Genomic DNA, 22,431 nt, shown 5'->3' with positions numbered 1-22,431 from the left:
ATTAATATAGATTCATTATCCCAAAATATCATACATTGTCATAATTATAAATGTTTTCTACCTTGCTATGTTTCCACCATTTCTCTTATCCAGTGACTTCAATTTGTCAACACTAAAGAAAAACATCAAAAAAAACCCTGAAAAACCTTTCCTAGGCAGTATTCTTGTTAATATAACACATTAAAATGCACCTTATGTATCATAGGAATGTGGCATGCTGCTATTAGAGATCACATTAATTTTAATAGATGAAAACAAAAAGAAGCAAATATAAAACAGTGTACAATGTTTTTTAACGTAACCAAATGTTTCAGTATCGCCATGGATAAAATTTGACATAATCTTTACCTTATCACGTTTTGGATTCTAATGTATCAGTGCTGCTTTCAGAAATGAACATAAACCCCCATCTTTTTTTGCTTCTCTACCTTAAATCATATAACTGATAAGCGGGTTCTGGAGGGAAATTGTTATATTGCTTTCTCATTCTTCCTTCAGATGAGAATATTTTAGGCCTGAGTGTTATACTCTATCACTTTGAGTGATTAATAACTCTTAGCAATCCTAAGGCAAACTTCAGTTATATATGACTGCAGGCTTGGTTTGCAAACTTTACAATTATGGTGGTAAGCTGTTAAAAGTTATGGCTTATCTTTGTAATAAACCACCAAAAAATTAAAAAGGAGCATTCTGGGGAGCTGCTGAATATTCCCCCCTAGCAAAACCCAACAGAGACATGACTAGTGGAAGCACAGTATGTTCTGAATAACTGTCACATACAACAACAGGAGGATAGTCTCCCACTTGGAATTTCACAAATAAGCATTTGAGCCAAGCCCTGACCTACAGATGTCAAGCAAAGGAATATATATATATTAAGAAATACATATATATTTCTTAAAAATCAAAGGTCTTATTCTTCAAATCACTTCTTTTTAATAAATATTCCATAGCACTCTATTTACATAAATGAATATTTAAAAATAATGATGTAGGTATTGCTGTATCAACGTCCTAAACATTGTGTTAAAAGAGGGTATGACACCATTTGCTTCAACGTGGATGGAACTGGAGGGTATTATGCTGAGTGAAGTAAGTCAATCGGAGAAGGACAAACAGTGTATGTTCTCACTCATTTGGGGAATATGAATAATAGTGAAGGGGAATATAAGGGAAGGGAGAAGAAATGTGTGGGAGATATCAGAAAGGGACACAGAACATAAAGACTTCTAACTCTGGGAAATGAACTAGGGGTGGTGGAAGGGGAGGAGGGTGGGGGGTGGGGGTGAATGGGTGACGGGCACGGAGGGGGACACTTGACGGGATGAGCACTGGGTGTTATTCTGTATGTTGGTAAATTGAACACCAATAAAAATTAATTTATAAAAATAAAAAAAATAAAAAAATAAAAAAAATAAAAAAAAAGAAAATTTAAAACAAAATTTAAAGGTAAAAAAAATAAATAAATAAATAAAAGAGGGTATGACCATCAACACGAGTGCACATTAAAAGAAAAGTTAAACATCGTATTGAATCTATGTTGCAGACATGTTTGTTCATTGCCTGGCGTCTCTCTAGAGCTCCTCTCCCCTGCAGCTTGGGTTCCATGTCCTTCTGGTGTGGTAACCTCAAAGCTGAATCCCAGAGAGGCATGTGAGGATTCCAAATTCTAGTAGCGTAGCCATAATGATTCGTTCAGACTGAGCCTATCAGAAGGAATCCCAATCACTGGCTGGAATTATGAACAAATCTATATAGTAGTGGGATATATGACCCTGCCCGAGAGTTACGCCAATCGATAAGCACACAATGATGATTCTCTGGAGAAGGAGAAATTGAATCCTGTACCATGATTTGAGGACCTGCTCAAATTCAAGTGACCTCTGAACTTGCTTGGTCACACAAGAAAACAATTCTCTTTTTTGTTTTAAGGAGCTTCAAGTTGGCTTCTTGTGCTTGCAAGGAAGGGCACCCGCATTAACACTGTCCCTTACTCTAGCAACTTAGAGAAAAAAAGCTTTATACTCAATATAGATGAGATTGTGATGAACCTGATTCCCCAAATACTTCAGGGGATTGTAAATTATTTTAAAGGTTTGTAAAGCAATATGTATATAAGGACCTTCATACTATGTTCTAGTATTTTGCTTAAGAATACAGTGTGGCAGGTAAATAATTGTAAATTACAGTCTTATATAAGGCCTCAAAATATTAAACGCAACACCCTAAGTCTTAACCATAGGACAATGAATAAGTATATAATAGTATATCAATATTATATTATACAAGTCTTAAATTTAAAGATTATGGAAACACGAAATATTTGTGATTTTTATTAGGCAAAAAGGATCAGAAAGCATTGTACTTATTATAATAATGACAGCTATATAAAATATACATAGATGGAGACGAGTGGTTCTCAATCCTTGTTGCAGATGAGAATCTCCTAGGGGAGTTTGATAAAAATTTAGAAAATGTTGGTGCTTCAGAAATTCTGATTTAATTGGTTTGGGGGGGTCACTGGTATTTTTCTGAAGCTCTCTAAGTGATTCTGATGTGCAACCATTCATAAAAGTTTCAGAATAGGAAAAAAAAAATGAATGGTAAGCCGCGCCCAATGAGTCAAGACACATTTCACTTTTATACAATTACTTATTCACAACTTGGCATATTCGCATAGGCATAAATTCTTTGGGTTGGCATTTCTCACCCATGGTTAAACTTCCACACAGTTCAGCTTTTTGTTTTTGTCTTTTTTTAAAAAAGGTGGTTTATTTTATTTTATTTTATTTTGTTTTATTTTATTTATTTTATTTATTTTATTTTATTATTTTATTTTATTTTATTATTTTATTTAAGATTGTATTTATTTGGGAGAGAGAGTGAGAGAGCACGAGCAGGGGGGAGGAGGGGGAGAAGGAGGAGTGGGGAAGAGAGAGAATCAGGCTCCCTTTTGAGCAGGGGTTGGGGGGCCATGCAGGGCTTCATCCCAGGACCCTGAGATCATGACCTGAGCCGAAGGCAGACGCTTAACCAACAGAGCCACCTAGGTGCCCCCAAACAGTTCAGGTTTTGATAGTTTCTCTGGTAGCAGAGAAAAAACAAAAAAAACGGCAATTTAAATAAACCCTAGAATAGAACAAGGGAGAGAAGGAAGGTTTGGGAGCATATTTTCATGTATAAATTAATTCCCTGATACACCAAAACCTGCCATATCCCCGTCTCTTGTTTTAATAATTTTAATATATATATATATATATATATATATATATATATTTTTTTTTTTTTTTTTTTTAGTAGGCGACCTGCTATATGATTTGTGTACATAACGTGGGTTTCCTCTTACCTCCTCTTGCCTCCATCTGAGCCTCTTTTGTTGGACGTGTCCTCCCCTAAATGTTGGAGACACCCAGAGTTCAGGCCTCAGCTCTTCACACACATACCCAGCCTGGGTGATCGATGCAAATGTGACTCTCAACTCTCTGTGTCCAGGCCTGACCTCTTTTTCCCTGAACTCCAGATAGCCAACTGCCTCCTCAACATCTCCATCTCCATTTGAACGTCTAAATAAGCATCTTGACCTTAGTTAGAACCAAACTCTAAAGTTTTGCACCCAGACTTTATTGTCCCTTGTCCATTTCATCAGCAAATCCCTTTGGCTCTACCTTAAAGGTACATCTTGGGCTCAACTCACTTCCCATCACCTTCAATTTATTCCAAGTCATCAGGATCCAAGAGCCAGCCTGCTTTTATTCTTGTCCCCTGTTGTCTAAATGAGGTCACATCTTTTTTTTTTTTTCTGAGCTCATAACCACTCATAATCCAGTGGTTTTCTATCACAATCAAAATAAAATCAATATCTTCATCCCTCTGACCAGGGTCCATGTGATCTGGACTTCCTCTCATGGCCATGCTCTCCGGTGACTCACAGAGCTGCGGGCTCCTGAGCCTCCCTGCTGTTCTTCACGGGCAGCAAGCCTGTCCTCGCCTCAGGGCCTTTGCTCTCCTGCCTAAATCTCTCTGTCCTCAGATCTCTGCGTGGCTCGGCCTCTCATACTTTTCTCCCCAATGTCTGTCAAAGTTCACCTCCTCAGAGAGGCCTTCCCTGGAAACCTGTTTTATTAAAGATATCTAAAGGACGAGATACCTGAAAATCCTCTAAAACATTCCTCACCACCCACATCACTTTCCATCCCTTAAAGATGCTTAATTTTTCTTCATGGTACTTAGTGCTGTCGACGCCACATATGCATCTGCTGGTGTCTGCTTTCCTTATAATCTCCCTGCAGATGGGGACTGGATGGGTTTTATTTCCTGCTTTATCTTCCAGCTTTAGAACAGTGCCTGGCACATAGTAGGCAGTCATTAAATATCTGTGGAACCGTTGAATCAGTGAATCAATAAGAAAACAATGATTTGGTGATATATAAAAAATGTTTAGGGAGGTTTTAGGTTTATAGCAAAACTGAGCAGCAGGTGCAGGGGGTTCCCATATGTATCCCCTGCCGGAGGCTACATAGGCCGCCTCCCCCGCTGCGAACATCTGGGCCCAAAGTGGTACATTTGCTGCAACCTATGAATGTACGTGGACCCATCATTAGCATCCAAAGTCCCTAATTTACATTAGGGATCACTCTTGGTTTTGCACATGTCGTAGTGGGACTGGGAAGGATTCAGTCAATGTTTTTTCTCTGGCCAGCTTGAGAGCCATCCTCAGCAATTCTCAGCATCATTGCTTCTATTTTTGGTGACTTAATCACCAGTTCAGGCCACCTTCAGCGACTTGCAATTCATCTCCCTACCTCTAGCGTGACCCACTCGAACTCCCCCTCCACGCTAAGAAGTAAATGGGGCTGTATTACTCATAAATGAAATCTTTCCCAAGTGCCCCCTAGCACCGGACACTTGTCACTTGCCGCACCCATTGCTCACGCTTTTCCTTGGAGACACAGGCCTGCTGAGAACTTCTCTGACACAAGTGCACACACAGCTACGGTGCACGTGTCCCTCTTTGCAAGTCACTTGGTCTGGGTCAGGGCACCTCATTGCAGCTCCCAGAGGTCATTATAAGAGCAGCTAACAGAAACCTAAGACACAGACCCTAGAACTAGCATATTTGGGATAAATCCTGTTTGCTCTTTACTATTTAAATGGCCTTGGCAAGTCATTTAAATTCGTTGTTTGGCTTCGGTTCCTTCATCTGTAAAACGAGGATCATTATCATCTCAAGTCTCATAGACTTGTGATGGTTCAAGACTTGATAAAGGTGAACTGTTCAGAGGAGTACCTGGCATACGGCAAAGGCTATATGCATTGGTGATTATTTTATTATTATCACACCAGTCTCAGCTTTCAATTTATATATGTGTTGTGACTTGGTTGCACTAGATACGTTTTCTGTAAGTTCACATTCCTCCTCGGTGCTTCTTACCTAAATCTGAGTTTCAAATTCTTGTACTTTCATATTGGATGGTTGTGTAGGTGAAAGCCACACATGGAAATTATATGGTTTAAACTTGGTAACTCCAGCTCTAATTGCGACTCATGTTTTTTTTTTTTTTTGCATGGGGGGGTGGGGAGGGCGGGTTCTTAAAGATGGTCTTAAAATTCTGCATGAGTTTCTTTGGGCTGCCACAACAAAATACCATGGACTGGGTTGGGGGGGGGGGCTTAAATAACAGAGATTTATTTTCTCCCATTTCTGGAGGCTAGAAGTCCCAGATCAAGGTGTCAGCAGCATTGGTTTCTTGGAGACCTCTCTCCTTGGCATGTAGTTAGTCATCTCTCTGTCTTCACAGACTCTTCCCTCTATGAGTCCCTGGGTCCTCATTTCCTCTTTTCCTAAGGACACCAGTCAAGTTATGTTAAGGCCCATCCTAATGACCTCATTTTAACTAAATTACCCTTCTCGAGGCTTTATCTCCAAATACAGTCATATTTGGAAGTACTGGGAATTAGAGCTTCAACATATGAATTTTAGGGGATACAGTTCAGCTCAGAACAAACCCAATCCCTAATTTCTTTTCTGCAGAGCTGACATAAAGTATTGAAACTTAAATATATGAACTCTTTCATGATCATGAGTCATAGTCCAATGAATGAAAAATTTTGGAAAAACACAACTATTAAATCTTAAATCCATGTGGAAAAAGTTCCTCTTCAAATTAAATACAACAGAACATCATCAATCCACAGCTGAAATGTTATAGTAGAACATTTAAATAGTATAGATAAGTGAATCCTCTGTAATTGTTTCCTTATTCCATGTTGGTAAAATTATGTATTTTAGAAAGAGAGGTCATTTGCAAACTGTCAGTGCAGATATGGCCAAGGCCAAACAAGTAAATAAACAAAAATTATGCAGTCAAATTATTTTTTCAAGGCTAATTTAAATAGCAGGGGCTTAAAAATTAATGAAACTTGAAAATGCAATACATAAACTTGATGGTACTACAGACACTGATTCAATTTTTAAAATGAGATTAGTTTCATTAATATTTTAGTTTTTTTTTTAATTAACATCACAGCTTTGTAAGTTCCAAATCAACCTTTTCTTCTTGCTACTATCATCTGCCAATTGCAGATGGATTGGTCCCTGAATCTAGGCAAACCTGGGAAGTAATACAACATAAGTAATTAATAAAATGTTAAGGGTTATATATTTCAGTCCTAGATTCTAGCCAGATTTTATTCTTTTAATATGTAAATTTTTAAAAGGAAATATTCAGAGGAAAAAAAATGAATCAAAGTGGGTATTATAAACTTTAGCATATATCCAGGTTAAATAAATTTCCTTAGGAGTGAGGCTCAAATAAATTATTAGGTAGGAAATCATTTTAAAACAAAAACAGTCTGTAATACCACCTGCTTTCCTAATACATCTTTTGTTTCATAGCATTGGAAGACAAAGATCATCTGTTATGAGTTTTCTTGCTCTTAGAGATTAATACAAGATATAGATAATAAATCAGATTTCCTAAACCCTTTACCCTCTGGCACTACAAAAATGAAATGTATTGATAAAATTCCGTAATTTGTAAAGCACAAATGACTCTGCTAGGAAGCAATCCTTTAAGAATTTTTGAACGAAAATTTTAAATGCTGTAGGAGTTATTGACGTACAGCTTAATATATTTGCAACTAATAGCCACAGAGATGAATTCTGAAGTGCCAGGCCTGAGTTATTCACCATAAAATGCCTTGTTTAATGTTTCTTTAATGAAATCAAATCGTTAAGATAATGAAAATAAAGAGAAAGGTCAAGTCACTGAGGATAAGCCACTTAACCTTATATCTTATTGCACATAACAGCACAGAGAAAGAAACCAATCTTCATAAATTGAATTTATTTCATATTCCTAATGCTTATGAATAAATCATCTTCTGTAATTAAATAACGCGTGCTTCTTTTCTGAAAACCCTACTACCAGTTGTTAGGATCGTTTTGTGTTTTCCCCATTTGACATCTATCTGCTGGGGCGCTCCCTGTGGAGTCAAAGTGAGGTGCTGTGCCCTTTGGCACTTGCTGAATCTGAGTATTTGAGAAACAAAAGGAGGAGAAGCTAATAAAGACTCCAGCAGTAAAACAGTTCAAGATAATGCTCTAAACCCCCTCAATTAGACTGGAATTACATTTCATTTCTCACAAAAGAAAGCAACAGGTCATGTCACTATACTATTTTAACACCTTACCACACATTCCATTTTTCCAGAAATCTAATTCAGTTGCTGTACTTGTGGGTTCATGGACACATATCCTCACAAGCACACAATAAAAAGCCCCATTTCTTTGTCTTTTGCTCCAGACCATTTTTTTTTCTATTTCTGTAATGCAATTCCCCCCAAATTTTCAAATTCTAAAATATATTTGAAAGGAAGGAATTCAGAACTTAAGGATACTATTTCTTGTTGTCTTTAGCAGCACTCTTCAAGCACATCTAAAAATCACCTTCATCCTTCTGAAATTTTGTTGATTTTTGCCTAAAATATATAAAAAAATGAGGCTTTTCTTTTTACTCAAGGTCAATCCTTTATTCATCTGAGCCACGTAAGGATGGCTCAAGTCTATTTTTGGTAATGAAATTAAAAGGAAAGGTAAGCATTTCTTTTCGCTGTGTAAAATTTATCCCACTTCCCATTGTTTTCTGCACAATAGGATATTTTGAATTAAAAAGCAACTTTCACTGTGGTCTTAGTCCTCTGCCCTTTTTCTGCAGAAACTCTGCGGAGTGATGAGGCTCCCCCAGCTGACACACTCCCCAAACTCAGTTTCTGGAATGCTCCTTCTAACTCCATTCCTATTTGTTCCTCCCAAGAGAGTCCATCAGAATAGCAAGTGAATGAGAATAAGAATGGCGAGCTTTGAATATTACCAGCTTTGTAAGGAAAACAAGGTTAACCATTCCTCAAACTTTCATAATGCAATTACTAATGGTAAATAATTACGTAGGATACATTCATGTATTAGAACACTTCAGTGGAGAATTGTAGTTTAGATTTTGTGAAATAAGATTTTCCTGTGATTATTCAGTTCTAAACGCTAGACCCCACTATTGGTGTTAAAAGATTTTTTTTAATTTTTATTTACTTATGATAGTCACACAGAGAGAGGGAGGCAGAGACATAGGCAGAGGGAGAAGCAGGCTCCATGCACCGGGAGCCCGACGTGGGATTCGATCCCAGGTCTCCAGGATTGCGCCCTGGGCCAAAGGCAGGCGCTAAACCGCTGCACCACCCAGGGATCCCATCCACTATTGGTGTTAAATACACCTGCACTTCAGACTTGTATTTGAAAGCTGTTAAAAACAATGTTTTCATGCAAACTAAGAAAATACATTCAGTTGTGCTTCCCAGTATTTGGGATTGCAACATACATCTCATCTCATCGTCCTGTTTCAGATTCTGTCTACCATTTGCACAGCAATCTTTAAAAATTATCTGACTTTGGCAGCAATTATTTAAAAATCTGAAATGCTTGAGTGGATTGAGTTCTTAGCATCAATATTTTATAAGCCACTTCCTGTTACTCTTTTAAACCTAAAGCATAAACTGATGCTATGCACTAATTAAAATACACACACATTACAGTTTGATTCAACAGAAGAATAAGCGAAAAGCTTCCTTTAATAAAATTAAGAGTCCCAATCACATTTACAAACACCCACCCAGGATATTTAATTAAAAAAAAAAATTGGACTTTTACCTTTTGACTCTGGCCAAAGAAGTACTCTTGTTAACGACAGATAGGCACCCAAAATCTCATTCTTCGAAAAAGTTTGTGCTTGAAGCCTTTACAATTGGATACTTCTGTCGCCCTGAAATAATTGTTGCAGACTAACAGTGACTCCATTGATCATACAGGTCAATAAGTTCTTAAAACTAAAAATCCTTCTAATAAATGCAAAAGAAATCCCTAAGGAGTGAAGCAACCTTAAACAAAGAGCCAGAATTTGGTCATCTTGCCTAAGTGAACATAGGACAAACACTATTTTCCTTCAATGAGGATGATGACACCAATTGTTTAAGAAACTAATAAGGGAATAAAAAACAAAAGCATATCAGAGTAACGTGTTTGATAGTGAGTAAACAAATGTAATTGGCTGAACACGGTTTACTAGATTGCATTCCCCTTTTTCTCCTTCACAGCCACACGAGGATAAGTGGTTGTTTTATTTCTGCAAAGCAGACAGAACTTCCAGGGAAATATTCTAGCCTCACTGTTAGCCACAATTACTTGAATAAGAGTTTCTGGAGTGTAGGGAAAAGTTTCTTGGGGGAAAAAAAAAATTAGAGAAATGCCTTCCTGAACAAGTGATTTGTTTGTTTCAAAATCTATGTTACAGGGATCCCTGGGTGGCGCAGCGGTTTGGCGCCTGCCTTTGGCCCAGGGCGTGATCCCGGAGACCCGGGATCGAATCCCACGTCGGGCTCCCGGTGCATGGAGCCTGCTTCTCCCTCTGCCTGTGTCTCTGCCTCTCTCTCTCTCTCTATCATAAGTAAATAAAAAAAAATTTAAAAAAAAATCTATGTTACAGTTAAAACTAATTTATTTAGAAATTTACTTAAAATTAATTTATTTGTAGATTCATTTATAAGTAAATTAATTGATTCACCATTTTTCAACTATTACCCAAACACGATGGCAGGGTTTTACAAAAGGCTTTGTTCACTGGGGTATTGTGTGACAAGTTAGAGTTAGATTTTAAATGGAGATAAACAGAATGGAAGAATCAACAGGAAAATATTATATAAAATCAGATATAATCCGTATCATTTTTCCTTGCCACTCTGTGCCCACACTTGGTTTTATATAAATGAACAAGACAATGCACTTCTCCTTAGAAGATATTGAAGAGGAAGCTATGGGAACAAATATGAAAAGGTTAGTTGTAAAAAAAAAAAAAAAAGAAGAAGAAGAAGAAGAAGAAGAAGAAGAAGAAGAAGAAGAAGAAAAGAAAAGAAAAGAAAAGAAAAGAAAAGAGAAAAAAAAGAAAAGAAGAAAAGGTTAGTTGTAACCTAATAATTTCCTTGGAGAAATTAGACTTCCAGTGAATCTATTTACTTATAAATTACAGTTGGAATTATTTTTACACTGAACATTCATTACTCTTATAACAAAAATCATGAAGAAATGTTAGTAATTATATCCAGGGCAGAAACTCAGAGGCAGTACTCACGGTGCCTCAAATGAACTACCAACACGGGATTAGAATTTTCTGGGGAGGGGAATAGAAGTTTTAAAACAATTATTATGATGATCTTATAATAGGGGGAGGGGAAAGGAAATATCCTTAATTAACAGAATAAAACAATAAGTGGTAAATTCAAAAGTACAATAATCCTAACATACCAACAATCTGATATTAGAATGTAATAGAACCTATTTTTTTTCCTGCAGAAGTAATAATATGAAACACATTTGTATTCTTTGTAGGTAAATATTTAAAATGAGTTGGCGTTTCAGGGGCAGCAGTATGGGAGGCACAAGAGATTAAGAACATAATCTTTGAAGACAGAGAACAGATACTTAGAAAACCAGCTCAGTGTCTTTTTACCCGGACAGCCTCATAAGTTACTTAACTTCTCTGGGTTTGAAAAAGAAGAATGTTATCCACAAGTAGGATTATTCTGAGGTTTACAGGGGATTATATATGTAAAATGCCTGGCACATAGTGGGTGCTAAATAAACCATTGCAGCTGATCATTGCAGTTGAGAAATAAACATGTCTGTAAATCAGCCAGAAATCCAACAGGACATGACCTAGATGTTAGGAAAGGCAGCACAGGGGCTGCTCAAAATTTAAATAGCCTGCAAAATAACTTTTCATTCAATAAAAAGCTGAGAATTATGTATATCAGGAGACATGAAATAGATTTACATAACATTTAAATATACATATACCTATGTTAGGAGAGGTTTAATTCAACCATAAACATTCAAGTAATTAGACTCTAAATAATGAAACAATCAAAAGCTTTTAATATGTATCTTCTATTTGAATGCAAAACCTATGTTATACACTAATGAGGTTTTTTTTTTTTTTTTTTTTTTTTAGTATTGTACCAAAAAGGAAACCTCTTTCCATGGGAATATAATGAGCAGTGTGTTACTTACATATTACTATGCAAGATTAAACTGTTATGGAAAATAGTTATTTCTTAATATAACTTCCTTAATTACATAGCATTTCAAACTTAGACTCTAAATTTGAAGTTTATGTAAATTATTAATGAAAACCACCATAGCTCTACTGGCTTAAATTATATTAGTAATGATCAAAATTCTATCTGCAATTTTAAAAGAACTATAACATTTCATTGGTGCTTATTATCTTTGTGTAAATCACCATAATATATGAAGAGTATAACCTAAATGACTTAATCTCATCTATAAGGTTTTGGGCCAAGAATTTAATTATTAAACTGGATAGAGAATATATCATTCTTTCACTGGTGTGCCAAATTTCCTGAGCTGCTAATATTTCTTCAAATGTATATTTTATTAAGGGAAAAAAAGAATATTGTAACAATTCAACTGGCATTGAATCATGGTGTATTTAGTTGATATCCAGACACTTAAAACATAACATTCTAAAATTAAATTTAGCCTGAAAATCACTTGCTAATATTCATAAAATGGAACCTGATTTTGAGTGACACTAAATTTCTAAGTACTGACATTCATTTCTAAATGAGAACTGAAGAATTCAGGATAGTCAAAATGAATCATTAGGAATTAGACACATTTTCAAACTTCTTAATTTAAAAGAGATGCCAGGTTTTCAATTTCAGTATCTTGTTCCCATTATTGAAAAAAGGTATATATGTCCTTCTAAGTCCAAATTCTTTACTGTGAAAAACAATTCTCTCTAATGCTTTTTCTCATAATCTGTTTCACTACAGAGAAACCCTTGACCTCCAGAGACATTATTTTATCTTGAGAAATTGTCTGTATGTGAATCAAAAGAGATGGGAAATAAGATACCTAGTCATAAAACTCACTTGTACACCGCACTGTACACACTCCAGATGCTCCGTGAGGTTCATGCCAGGAGCATAAGCATCATCACGGAATTTGTCAGAATCACAGAATCTCAGACCTACTCAATTAGATTCTGCTTGTTCATAAAATCCGATGGTGGGAAGAGTGATCTGCATGCGTATGAAACTTTGAGCCACAACGGTTAAAACAGTTTGGTCCACTGATATTAGAAACATCTGATTCTTACTTAGGCTTATCAATAATGAGATTACGTTGATCTAGTGATGAAGTTACTTTATATAGTTAAGTGCTAGGAAATCGGAGCTGAAAGGTACTTTAAAACTGTAATTTCCCCTAAACCTCCACCCTTAGGAGAAACAGGTAGGAGAAAAATAAAACAAAACAAAAATTAGAGACCTGTTGCATCCTTAGTTTAAACTACCTCTTCTCTCTCAAATCTACCGTCCCATTCTGTTCCTTTCTTTCCTTTCTTTTTCTTCTGGAGCCCAAGAAACCAATTTCAGGAAACCGAGTCAATTGCACTAGAAAACAGCTAGCTTTCTACGGAGCAGGTTTATAGAAGGCATTAAAACTCTATTTTAAGAAAGAGATCACACAATAATTTGGCTTTATTTCACAGAGGGAGAAACAACTTTGCGCTATTTCTAACCGCACACCATAGGTACACTAAGGAAACTTTTTCATGTGATTCTAAGAATCCTATATTTAGGGACAAAATAAACCAGTTGTTCTTCTCAGCATGAAAGCAATAAATGGTCATCCAAATTACTCACGAAAAGTAATACTGAATTTTTGTCTTCTTTTAAAGAGTGGATGATTACTTGAAGTTCTAGAGAATCAGAAATAGTTCAAACTGAGCTCCACAGGAAGTAGGAAATAAGGCTCATCATGTCCTACCCAAGAGAATCTGAACAGCTGTTCTTTAATTTGGGAGACTGGATGATGACTGTGACAAGTGAAAGTGTCTAAGATTTAACTGCGTTGGAGTCTGAACATTTTTTATACCCTATTTGACAAAATAGGAGAGATTAACTCCGGGGAAGAAGAGACATGGAGACAGAGATATTTCCTGTGTCCTTTATATGATAATATCGATTCAGTGGTAGGAAATTAGTGTGTGTGCATGTATATGTCTGTGTGAAATGAGTGTCTAAAATATGCTGTCATCTGTTGATAGGCCATTAATCACAATGGGATTAAGCACATCATCCCTCTAATAGCCACGAAGGATTCATCCACTGAGTCTAAAATACCATCTGGCTGCTATTCCTCTTCCTCATTTCTAGTCCTTCCTCAGTGCTCACCTCCAGGTAATCAAAACAGTTTTGCCCCAACACTTCATTTAAAAAGCAGGCAATTAAAAATAGATTTTGGAAATTTTCGGAGGAAGTTATATTACAATTCGAAATACGGTCTCTTCATCCACATTCACTTTTTCCACATTATCACTTACAATGCAATTACATGATTTGTGCTGAGGGGTCTGAGTTTTTCATGTAATCATTCAAGAATGCAAAGTAGATTAATTAAATTTGGGGGAAATCTATCCTTATCACCATTCAAAAGGAGATTAATATATTTTCTCTAATTTACAGAATTACAGAACTTAATCATGGATTTATGGATAAAGAAGTCACACTTCTGAAACAGAAGTGAATTATCAGCAGTCCAAGAACTCGCAGCCTGTGATCTCCATTAATTGTCTCCCAGTACAGATTTTAATTCTTCACTTTCAGCCAACGTGGTAAATTTTGTCAGCTCCACAACTGGTCATCTGTCAAAGAGGTACTAACAGGGAAAGTGTGTGTGTGTGTGTTTAAAGATTTTATTTATTTATTCATGATAGACACACAAAGAGAGAGAGGCAGAGACACAGGCAGAGGGAGAAGCAGGCTCCATGCAGGAGAGCCCGATAGAGGACTCGATAAAAAAGTGCTTTTGTAATAGAAGATCTTTGCTCTGAGAACCTATCATTAGGAAGATAATATTAGCACGTTTTAGAATTGCTTTATTTATTTTTATTATTTATTTATTTATTTATTTATTTATTTATTTATTTATTTGAATTGCTTTTTTTAAAATGGCACTGTGACTGAAATGTTGCTCCTGTATGCAGATCAGATCTTTATACACAAAACAGAATGGTTGGTGGGTCAAAATTGGGACTGTAAGTGTAAAGATAATGCCGGATTTGGGATAAGAAATTAAACTCAGCCATTAGAAATGACAAATACCCACCATTTGCTTCGACATGGATGGAACTGGGAGGTGTTATGCTGAGTGAAATAAGTCAATCGGAGAAGGACAATCATTATATGGTCTCATTCATTTGGGGAATATAAATAATAGTGGAAGGGAATAGAAGGGAAGGGAAAAGAAATGGGTAGGAAATATCAGAAAGGGACACAGAACATGAAGACTCCTAACTCTGGGAAACGAACTAGGGGTGGTGGAAGGGGAGGAGGGCGGGGGGTGGGGGTGACTGGGTGGCGGGCACTGAGGGGGGCACTTGACGGGATGAGCACTGGGTGTTATTCTGTATGTTGGCAAATTGAACACCAATAAAAAATAAATTTATTATTAAAAAAAGAAATTAAAATACAATATAAACAAGAGCTGGATGAAATAGCTCCAAGTTACCCATCCTTCACTCCTGAGGTTTGTCTTAGAATCACTGCGAGGCCACGCAGGCATCCTCTTTTCAGGCTGTCCCGGAAGCAGTCTGCAGGGGAGGTTATGTCAAATTATTGGCAGGTGACAACCGGGTTTTATTTTCGTGTTAGCCATTAGCTAACTTTGTTGGTCACATCGCATTTCTGGGCATGAGTATCACCACCTTTAACTTAAAGTGATTGGTTATAACAGTGATTCTCAAGTTGAGAACCTGGACAAACAGTATCAGAATCGCCTGGGAATTTGTTAGAAACGCTACTTCCCAGGCCTTCTATCCTGACTACATTAGCATGTCTGGGTGTGGGCTTCAGCAATATGTGTTTTAACAAGCCAGCCAAAGGACTCTGGTATACGCAAATCTGAAGACTGTTAGATCATGTGATTTCAAAAATTTTTCTAGCTGTGAGGTAATTAGTGAGTAGAATGACCTATTTATGAGCTTGCATCAAAGACTTCATGAGTCAGGTCAAAGATTGGGTCTTTCTTAGCCCTGGAACCTAGAATGCCTCCATAAACAATGAATGAATGAATGAATGAATGAGGATATTATCTCCATAGTAAAGTAGTCTTCTCTCCCCCAAAATCCCAATTACACTTTACCTATGACTATTTTATGGTGAAAGTTATCCTTTTATTATTGCTGCCCTATTGCTACTTTCACTTGTGTGTATGTCTTACCTTTTCTATAAAGCAGGCACCATGCATAGCAGGTTTTCCCTCCCACAGAGCAATAGTTCTCGAACTTTACCATGACTAAAAGCATATGGAGGTGCATGAAAACACAGATTAGAGAGACCCAACCTTAGAGTTTCAGATAGAGCAGGTCTGAGGTGGGACCTGCATTTTTAAGAAGGTAATGCTGATGCTGCTCGTCTAGGGATCTCACTTTGAGAAACACTGTCTCAGAGCAAACCTCATTGGGCACGTGGATGACCTCTTGTGGGGCCAACAGAAAGCTTACAGTGTTTGCTGAAAGCAAGGAATTAAATCTGTTAAGTTTGAACCTTTTTAAAAATTTCACAAGAGGCCTAAGACAAGTACAGAGTTGATAGACCTACATGTTTATAATATGCATAATAGTTACACGTGAGCTATTTTTTAAAATAGGAGCATTTACGACCACATCTTTGATAGACACAACATAGTGTATCCTTTTTTATTATTCTTTTTCTAAGCGGTGTATTTCTCTCCATAAAGAAACTTTTTTTTTTTTTTTGCTGGGGTAAACTGTTTTAAGGGGCTTCAGAGGAGGGTCAAAGGGCTGGGAGAACAATGAGATTTGAAGCTCCTCCACCGGCTGAGATCTCCCCAGCTTCACAGACACCCAAAAACAAAGAAACATGGTGAAAATCTGAAGGGTAATAAATGAGATTTTTTTTAACACGTTGTAATATGAAAATTCAATTTGTTTTCTGCTAGTTTACATATTTCTAGGCTCTCTCTCAAGTGAATCACTTTACAGGTTTCTTAAAAAGTTCTGAAACAATGGTTTAGAGAGCAGTTCTATTCAGTACCGGTTATTGAAAAATACCCTAAATCCAAAGAGATCTGAGTTTCATTCAACACATAGGCTTAGGGAGACAGAGATATGAGAAGTCGAGTCATAGATTAGGAACAATCCAGGCAAACGTGACTGGGGTACTGTTGCTTTAAAAAAAAAAAAAGATTTATTTATTTGAGAGAAAGGGGGGGTGTGGAGAGAGAGAGAGAGAGAATCTCAAGCAAACTCCCCACTGAGCATGGAACCCAATCTGGGGCCTGGTCTCAGAGATCATGACCTGAGCCAGAATCAAGAGTCTGGCACTTAGCCACCTGTGCCACCCAGGTGCCCCAATACTATTAAGCTTAATAAGAGTCTGCCATTCTGAAAAACAGAATTCCAGGTGTTCAAATTAAAAAACATACAGTAATTTAAGAAACAAATGTCTAAGGTGAGAAAAATCCAGTGTGTGATAACAGAAATTCTAGTTGTTAGCTACTGGTTAGAGACGGGGCCATTAAAAAGTGAGTTTCTTAATTTTACTTTAAATGTAATTAAATCTGCGGCACCTGGTTGGGTCTGCCCAGCATCTGACTCTGTTCCAGCTCAGGTCATGGTCCCAAGGATGTGAGATTAAACTGCCTGTAGGGCTCTGTGCTCAGCGCAGAGTCTGCTTGTCCCTCTCCCTCCCTGTCTCTCAGATAAATAAATAAATCTAAAAAAAAAACATGAGCACATTTTATGTAGTTTTTTTTCATAATTATATCCATTGCCTCAACCAAAGCATAACCCGCATTTGGAAAACCAATGCAAAGCAGGGACAAGTTTATAAGAAAAAAAAAAATAGCCAATTTCCCAAAAGTTCTGTCTGGAAGTCTTTTGATTTTGTTCCTGACAACTTTTCAGAAAATTTAAGTCCCATTAACAACACTATAATAGCATTGCTATTCCAAACTATAAATTTTTATGATTAAATGATTAAAAGAACAGGCCACAGGTTTCATTCTATAATGTTTGCCTACAGTGGATGCAGAACTTTGGAATATTCTAACCCTTCTGGTAATTGTAACCTATTTTTAGGGTTCTCATCAAACTTGCTTCCTTTCCCCTTGTGACTAGCTGTTCGTTCATTCATTCATTCGTTCATTCATTCAACGGAGTGTTGATTCAGGCCAGCCTCTCTTCCAGGTGGTGGGGATAAAGGATGAGTCTTGCCCTTATAGACTTAACTTCTCATAGAGAGAACTAGTAATAAAATTCAATGTATACACCTATTACATACATTAAAGGCACAGCTGGATTCTTATTCTTGGTACAATGCTTACTTGGTGCTCAGTAGTTAATGATGAACGCATCCTTCATGGTTTACAGATAGCTAAAATAAAATAAGGATAACAACTTAAATATATATTTGACCTCACCATCTTCTATAATGCAGTCTTCCAACTACATTGTCTGATAATTATTTTTTGAGACTCCAAATTCAAGATCTGTAATACCAGTTTAAGAAACTTCATCTGTGTGTTTTATACAGTATGAATGTATTTATTTATTTATTTATTTAAATTTTTATTTATTTATGATAGTCACACACAGAGAGAGAGAGAGAGAGAGGCAGAGACATAGGCAGAGGGAGAAGCAGGCTCCGTGCACTGGGAGCCCGATGTGGGATTCAATCCCGGGTCTCCAGGATCGCGCCCTGGGCCAAAGGCAGGCGCCAAACTGCTGCGCCACCCAGGGATCCCTACATTACGAATCTAAATGTGCATTTTGATATAATTATTTTTTCCTGATTCAAAATATAAAATATTATGATTGAAATCCTAAGTAAATCCTTCTTCTATTACTTAGCAATCCTCCTGTTCCCAATCTGCAGATTCTACAAACACAGCATCAATCTCCACTTTCCTCCACTTTCTATTCCCGGAAACCACACACTTAATCTAAAGAAAGATGAAAGTTAATTAGAGTTATATTGCATATATTAACCATGGCATGAAGCAGGGAGTTATATAAGAGAGTAAATTATGGTTGCTATAGGAACCATAATTTAGTATTTTGGGCAAAAGCTTTAACTCTATTCAGGTCAACTATATTTTAAAGAATAATACCAAGAGGAAACTACTCTGAAAGCTCAATTTTTAAAAATAACAAACTTACAGAGATTTTATTTTTGCTCTAAAATGCATATAAAGAATAGCCAAGAAAATACTTGTTTCACAAACTGAATAAGGAAATGAAATTTCGGTGGCACTGATATTGACAACAGTCATAAAATTCCTCACTTTCTCTACCGTATTCCTGGTCTCCTACTGCTTAGTGACACCAGACTCTATGCAAAGTTTCTATTCTCATAGTAGACACGTAAAAATCAGTTTCCTGTCGTCTCCTGAGGTTCTGATCCGTGATACTTTAAAATATATTTGGAATTAATTGCAGACAGCCAAGTCTCTTCGTATTCCCTGGCAAATGAAAGACTGTGTTTTTTTAATAGTCGAAATAGGCCCGACTTGGGAAGTAAGGGGACAAAAAAAGAATTTAGATGGTCAGAAAATTTTTGTAACGTGACGATTGGCGATTCTCACTGTATGGCACTGTGTTACCATGCTGATACATTTTCATCACAGAGTTGTTTTTTTTTTCTAAATTGCATGCTAAAATGACTAAACAGAAATAACTTTCTAGGAGGCCAACATTTTGTTTATTTATTTCTAGTGTGTTATTACTCTATACAGTATCCAAAATGGTTAACAGCAAAATGGCACTATAGCCCCACTGTGCATGCGTTTTTGATGCTTCCCTATAGGCTAGTACAAATCAATTTTAGTACTTGTAATTAAGAGGGAAGATATTTTGCCAAAATCACCACCACCATGATAAATCCAAACAACTACCGTATGACTTTTGGATAACTCACATGCATGCTTTTTTTCTATTCATAAACGCTATTCCTCTGAGGAAAAGGTTAAAAAGAACAATTGTTAGTAATCTGCTACAAAATGTAAAATAGAGAGCCTTCGTGATAGATAGCACTTTAAGAAAATAATTACCACCTGTTTCTTTTTTCAAATATTAGTCAAATGGTAATTAATCAAAGAAAAGGGAGAATTTCATTTCCATGGAAAACGTTGCATTGGAAAATCATTCTCAGCTATGAAAAGTAAACACAAATAATGACATTGCAAAAACATCCTACACAATTAATTTATGTGTTTAAATTTATGAACACATATATTTTCTTGGCTACTGGCTACAGTGATTCATAACTGAATATTTCTCTCATTCTAAACTTTTTAATTAGAAAGAAAACATAACGCTCCCCAAAGCCAGTCAACGCTAGAGATAAGAAAAAAAAATGTTGCAGAACAGCACAGATCATAAAAGAGGAAAACGAATATAAGAAAAACAGGAAATTTAGATAAACCAAATCTGTTTTCTCTATCTTAATTATGACCATGTCGCCAATTAAATGGGATGTTACCATTTTCGATTTAATACAAAGATACTACAGAGAATGAAATATTTCTATTAACATCATTCACTGTTAACACAAGATTATTCTCAAATTTGAGAAGCCAGTTCAAGAAGCACCCAAATCACTCATCCACTCTCACCAAACAGTACTTTTTATTGTGCAGAATTATTTCATTTACCGCCTACCTTTCTTAGAGCCTCTTCTGGCTGATTAGAGCCTTTTGATGGGCTTGGAGATTGTTCTCGCTCAGTTACAAAACTGCTATATCTCCTACTTCACTAGGAATGTTAGATTTCCAAATGTGCCCGGCTATGAAATGTAGAATCACCATGGTCCCACCCCTCGGGTGTCTAATTGTCTAGTTGCTTAACGTTTTTAGGGACTGTATTGCACAGGTTTTAAAATATCTATTCCATCTAAAACTTAAGAATGAAAACAACCATGTCTGGTTCAGAAAAAAAAAATATCCATGGTCACTGAGTTAATTCCACATTAATGAACTTGCTGACAAGATAACTTAATGCTGTGTTTCAGGGGTTGGCAGCCAGCATCTGTGCTGGCTTGAGACACCAGATTCCAGAGGCACTTCATTACAAAGCCCTCACCACCGCCTCTGCTGTCCCCTTCTTGCCAGCCTGGCTAAGGGGTCTGGGCACAGGCAGGTGTGTGCAGTTAACCAGCAAGAGTCCCCCTTGGACAAACTCAGTCCGTTTGTTCTGAAGGTAGCTAAGAAAAAGGAAGGAAGGAAAGGGAGGGAGGGAGGGAGTGAGGGAGGAATTGTAAAAAGGCAAAAAATAAAGAGGGACAGGATGCATAAAACACATCCTTTCTCCCCCAAAGTGAGGAGTCCAGATGTCGAACAGGGGCCTGGATAAACAGGGAAGAGATTGTGAGGTGAAGTGGAGGAAGCTGAGTAAGGCTGAAAACCTCCCAGATGTCTCCCAGTGGAGGCTCGAGGGACCCCAAACAGAACTAAAGCACCGTTGCCCTTCACTTCCCTTTCAGGATCCCTCCCACACATCTAGGTCCCTCTACTTAGTCACCAGCGTGCCCCGAATGACTAGCCAAGTTCCTCACCCGGACCAGAGCACACCTTCCTTTGAAATCATAGTCCTCCTTCCAAGGTCACTGAAATCCCCAATAAATCTCCATCCCTGAATATTGCGCTTTTCTCTTACGTGTGGATTTGATGAGCTGATCAAAGTGCTTCATCCCAAGCCCGGCAGAGAACACTGCTATTGCAATAGAAGAGCATTCGCTGTAATGCTCTGGAATAAGGAAATCTGTTTGTTTAAATCTTGGACCTTACAGGAGTCTCTTGGAGTAAGGAAAGTCTCAGGTTTACTATATAGGTTCAGCCTATCTCTCCTCTGGGTTTAAGCCTGCCTCCTCCATCTCTACGTGGTCCAGTGCAGAGCGATGGTTCCCAACCGGGGGCTGTTGGGCCCCTGGCCCAGGCGATGATTTGGCAACGTCTGCAGATCTTTTTGATTGTCTGGGTTGAGGGGCTTCTTCGACTGGCATCTAGTGGGTAGAGGCCAGGGATGCCGCTAAACCTTCTCCAATGCACAGGACAGCAGCCCCCCACAAAGAGCTATCATCGAGCCCAGAATGTTAATAGTCCTGAGGCTGAGGAACCCTGAGTTAGAGTCAACTCTGTGACAGTAGCATGATCCCGCCATCCCATAGGCTTCCTCACCCTTGGCTGGTGGCAGAAATAAGCCTCAATTAATCCTGAGTCACAGTGAATCACGAATCTGCACGCAAGGAAATGCTGCGGGCTGGAGGAAGGCAGGAGGAGTAGGGGTGTGGGCTGAGGGACCCATCCACCTGGCGCCCTGCCCTCCGGGCCCCTCCGGCTCCATCGCCCTCTCCTGCCTGAGCAACCGGGGTACCCAACAGCCTGCCGAACGCTACCTGGATGACTCAGGAAAATATTTTATTGCCCTTCGCACTCTTTATGCCTCCTTGATAACAAAATAGTCCTGGTTTGTACAACAATGCAGGAAAAAACAGTTTTGTTCTTTGCAGTAGGTTTCTGTTTGTTGTCCCTGCCTTTCAAGGTAGATGATTCGCTTCAGAAAAGAGATTGCACGTGGGCTATTTCTCATTTTTGGACCTCTGCTGAAGAGTAGTGAGGAAGAAGGGAGGGCCTGGAGATATTTTTAGGCAGCCCTAAGTACCTTAAAATGAATATTCCTATGATCGAACTCATTTTTTTTTAACATCCTTCATTAGTTTTTAAAATAAAGCACAGAGACTCTGCGCGAACCTGAAGACAATGCCTGTTTAGTGGGCAGC

The sequence above is a fragment of the Nyctereutes procyonoides genome, unplaced genomic scaffold (assembly GCF_905146905.1).
Source record: "Nyctereutes procyonoides isolate TBG_1078 unplaced genomic scaffold, NYPRO_anot_genome, whole genome shotgun sequence".
Lineage (NCBI taxonomy): Eukaryota > Metazoa > Chordata > Mammalia > Carnivora > Canidae > Nyctereutes > Nyctereutes procyonoides.
The sequence above is the reverse complement of the archived record's forward strand: the minus strand, read 5'-3'. Positions refer to the sequence as shown.